The sequence below is a fragment of the Arachis ipaensis genome, chromosome B07, assembly GCF_000816755.2.
Source record: "Arachis ipaensis cultivar K30076 chromosome B07, Araip1.1, whole genome shotgun sequence".
NCBI classification, from domain to species: domain Eukaryota; kingdom Viridiplantae; phylum Streptophyta; class Magnoliopsida; order Fabales; family Fabaceae; genus Arachis; species Arachis ipaensis.
The window spans coordinates 3,500,298-3,505,767 of NC_029791.2; positions in this window are offsets into that span (position 1 = coordinate 3,500,298).

The window sequence follows — 5,470 nt, forward strand, 5'->3', positions numbered from 1 at the left end:
AAATATGGATCAGAACAATAATTAGTAGCTCATCATAATATTCTAGAGTTTTCTTAAATTTAGAAAAAAATAAATAAAAAAATATTAAAAGTCCTATCTATCTATAACTCATCATTTTCTTGAGTGATGTTATTTCAGACGAACATGTTCTTGAATGATAATATGATTTGCATGGTCATGATGATTATTTTCATAGAGATGGGGTTGACCAATGTTCGTACAAATTTTAAAGTAGCCAATCAGCTAAATAATATAAAGTCCATTAGTTTGTGGATCACTATATCAATGGTAAGTATAAAATAAAAATATATGTTTAAGTATAAAATATAAAATACAAATTAAAATATATTAAATATAAAGTCTATTAGTTTGTGTATTGTCTGTTTCTTTTTTTTTAACTTTAATTTGGTTGATGTTTCTGCTACTATAATTTTTTTTGAAATAAACAAATGTTTATTATTAAAAAATTTGTTAGCTATGATTGTTTGTTAATTATATATGATGATGGTGGTGGTAAGACCGATGTTAATGATGATTGATGAGAATAAATTTAATATTTTGATATAAATATAAATTTAGTGTATGTTATTACCAAACAAAAGTAAAAATTTGTGTATGTTTATATTTATGTGTTATTCTATTTTTGTATCTCGTTTACTGTTTTTTAAGACAAAAAACTAAACAAAATCTACGTAAATATAATTGATTTGAAAATTTGTCTAGATAAATTTCACCTATTAATTTTCTAGGTACTCGAATTGTATTTTAAAAAAATTAAAAACGAAAAAGACAATTCACCTCGAAAAATTCATTTTTTCAAAAATTTAAAATAAAATTACAATTGGTCCCTTTTTATTTTCCCCATATTTTCGTAATTTTTCATAGTCTTTATTTTTGGGGATTTTACCCCTCAGCAAATCATATTAAATTTTTTATGCTAAGAAAAGTATTAATAGATTAGAAGATGATTGAACAATGTTTCATTCAATTCGCTCCTTCAGTTATTCAAAACCAAATGAATATGAATTATATAGAAATAAATATGACCTAAAATATGAATTAAAAAAAAAAGACATAGTGTATTTATTCGCTATTTTGTTATTATATATCATTACAGTTATACTATGCATTCATGTAATTTTTTATCGAAATCTATTCAAGTTGACCCAACATTAAAAAAATCTAATTCCATTAAATGAGCGTGTATTCACGCGTCCAAACTCCCAAAACATTTAACATTCATTCGCGCCTTTATTATGTAACAATGTTCCTTCTTCAACCTCGAAACCGCCACTGGAGAAGTTTAAATCTCTCTCAAAATCTCTCAAACCCCCGTTGTGTTCTCTGCGAAAACTGCTCCTACTCCATAATCGCGTCAAGCTTTCGAAAGGAAGAAAAAAAAAACAAACAAAAATAAGAACAGAAATTTCGCAAGGTATGAGAAAAACTGTCGTTATAAAGTTCATTTAATTTCTTTCAAAACTCACGTTTCTCCTAGTTCGATTTAAGGTTTAGTGGATTGAGTTGCTTCGTTTAGTAGATCGCCTTATTCTAAATCCACTTTTATTGCGTAACTAGGGCATATGAATAGAAAATGTGTTGTTATTTGTTTTCTGTGATATATTGATCGGTTCATTGGTGTTGGTCATTTTGATTCACTTGATTGTTAGTGTGTTCAGTTGAGTTCTTGTGCATGCAGAAATGTTTTTCTTGATGATTAAATCTTTATCACGTTTTATTCAGCACATAAATGTTGTTCGGTTTAGTGGAGTTGCTCATTTTGATTCACTTGATTGTTAGTGTGTTCATTTGAGTCCTTGTGCATGTAGAAATGTCAGAAATATTTTTCTTGATGATTGAATGTTTATCACGTTTTATTCAGCACGTAAATATTGTTTGGTTCAATAGAGTTGCTCATTTTGATTCACTTGATTGTTAGTGTGTTCAGTTGAGTCCTTGTGCATGCAGAAATATTTTTCTTGATGATTCAATGTTTATCACATTTTATTCAGCACATGAATGTTGTTTAGTTCAGTGAAGTTGCTCATTTTGATTCACTTGATTGTTAGTGTGTTCAGTTAAGTCCTTGTGCATGCAGAAATATTTTTTTTGATGAATAAATATTTATCACGTTTTATTCAGCACATGAATGTTGTTCGGTTTAGTGGAGCTGCCCATTTTGATTTACTTGATTAAAATGTGCATGCTTGTGCTTGTCAGTGTATTGAGTGAATTATTGACCAAATTTTTTTGTTCTTACAGCAAAAATGAAGAAGACAATGGTGACAAAGAAGGAGAAGCCGCGCTATAACGTAAGCATATGTACAAAATGAGAGACCAAGTGATTCAGGCATCTGAAGTAATAAGACTCCCGAAGCCATCTGCTACACTCTCTAGCCCTTATTGTAACTTCACATATGGAGATTTAGATAGTAAATAGGATATACTTTGTTTGACTGGTTGTAATTAACACTATTTTGTTTAACTTGTTTAAAAAAACAAACACTGCTTCTTTGAATGTATATATATGAATATTAATGTAAATGTTATTGGAAATCTAATGTTAATGTATATATTTGATTTAAGATGGATTAGTCTTTGTCTTGTCGGTCTGAGATGTTAATATATATATCTGTTGAAACTGTCTGGCTGCTATTTTGTTCTAGGTTCACAGTGAATACAAATCAGGGTATTTATCAAACATTAATAGCTCTAAAAACCCAAATGAATATAAATTAATACACTGGATGGACCGAAAAAGTACATATATCACTATTAAAAAATATTTTTATCAGTATTTAGTTTTAAAACGGCTTTTTGCATAATGAATCGAACACGTTATTAAGGTGAATCAACTGTATAGTACTAAATGAACGGAACATTATCCATTATATAAAATCAAATTCAAAACAACTTTCTACATAATGAACCGAACACGTTATTAAGGTGAATCAACTGTATAGTACTAAATGAACGGAACATTATTCATTAAATAAAATCAAATTCAAAACAGCTTTCTGCATAATGAACTGAAGATGTTATATTGAATCAACTATATAGTACTAAATGAATGGAACATTATCCATTATATAAAATCAAATTCAAAATACCTGTGTCTACGATTTAGAAATTATCAATTCAATTCAATTCAATTCAATTCAAAACACCTGCGTACATTCAATTCAATTCAATTCAATTTAGCAACTGCATTCCATTCAATTCGATTCAAAAAATAATCTAAAAGAGTGCTTGGATAAACTTTGAGAGAAATAAATTTATGAATCTAATACAAAAGAGTGGGCCTTTAATATTTCATCCGGAGATGTTAAAGAATTTTACTTATTGGGAAGTTTGGAAAAGAATAGCAACACAACAAATTAAAATTCAATGAGAATAACGTAGCGCAACTCATAGAAACTAATTACTTTGACGTGCTTGCTCCCTGTGTGCATATAACAGAGATTATTTGCAATAAATTAGTGGATCAATTGGAATGGAGACTCGGGAGAAAAGATATATATTTGCAATAAACAGTTTTTGGCATAATGAACCAAACACGCGTCATTATGGTGAAATAATTGTATAGTACTAAATGAATGGAACATTATCCATTATATAAAATTAAATTCAAACAGTTTTTTGCATAATGAACCGAACACGTTATTATGGTGAAACAAATGTTTAGTACTAAATGAATGGAACATTATCCATTATATATAAAATCAAATTCAAACAGCTTTCTACATAATGAACCGAACACGTTATCATGATGAAACAATTGTATAGTACTAAATGAACGGAACATTATCCATTATATAAAATCAAATTCAAACAGCTTTCTGCAGAATAAACCGAACACATTATTATGGTGAAACAATTGTATAATACTAAATGAACGAAACATTATCCATTATATAAATTCAAAACACCTGTGTCTACAATTGAGAAATTATCAATTCAATTCAATTCAAAACATATGCGTATATTCAATTCAATTCAATTCAATTTAACAATTGCATTCCATTCAATTCGATTAAAACAAATCCAAACTTCGTCCGCTTGATTCGTTTCAGAAGAATAATCCAAAACACTCTCATTCAACTGATTTGAAGTTGAATCATTTATTGTTTTGATAGAATATTAAAATCTGAAAACGAAGAAGATAAATCCACAAAATCGAAAAAGAAAATAAAAAAGAATAGGAAGAAGAAGAATAAACAGCAGAGAAGAACGAGCAAAAGAAAAGAAAAAAGAAAAAGAATGACGAACAGCAAATATTACAGATCCAAAAATTACAATACAAATCGTTATCGTTGGAGAAGAGAAGAGGAAGAAGAATGTTTACGTTGAAGAAGAGGTTTATCTGTTACGTTAATAGGAGGGAGAGAGGGACGCGCGTATATTTCATGTAACTTGGAGGAAAGGGGGAGGCGTGTTAACAAAAAATTGTTTAGATGACTTAGATAAGTATTTTATATGAATGTGGAGCAATATTGATATGGTTAACATCACAAACGCTGTCATCATCTTCAAATCCTTTTCCATGTTACATAATAAAGGCATCAATAATTTAAGCAAGCGATGTTTTTTTTTTTTAAATGCTTTATTAATAAATTCATTTTCAATTTTCTCCTTATACATATAAATTCTGAGCCATAATAACACACAAATAATTTGAAAGCTAAGTCTACTCTCTCTCTCTCTCTCCCAAATATATTAATTATTACATTCCTTTATTACCAAAAAAGATTTCCACATAAATATTGATGAGTATTTGCCTAATTGCCTCCAATAAGTCTTTTAACAAAGTTGGAATCACACCTTACTATACTCATCTGCTATTATCTTTGTCACTTCCCTTACAAAACTACATGATATATTACAAGCTAAGATATTATTGATCATTCATTTATAGTAAATAAAAACATACACTAATATATTATTAAGATAATATTTTACTCAATACCCTTATTTAATTTTAACTATTATTATTATTATTATTATTATTATTATTATGAAGTTACATAACTCACTATTTGATTTCGTTATAGTGCATTGGACACTTTGCTTGAAAGCTTCAACAAAGAGACTTAATAATGTTGTTGGAGGTTGGTCAATGGTAATAAATAGATCAAATAACGCGTTTTCTTCTAAACAAGAAAAATATTGAAAATAAAATGTTGGTGGAATATTATTATTATGCAGTTAGAAGAGCTTTAATTTGCAGAAGAAAATTAAAAACAAACAAACAAACATGGTAGGTTGGTCCAATAATAATAACAATACTCTTATCCTATTTTGAAGTCCTGCATAGCTCATCAAAATTTGTCATCTACAGACCTATGTTTCACAAATATAATTATTTTTTTTAAACACATATAATTGAAACAATAATGTTATAAAAGAAGATTTCATAAGATTTAGAAAACCCATGTATATAAATTTTGTGGTGAAAGTAAAAACAAACTCA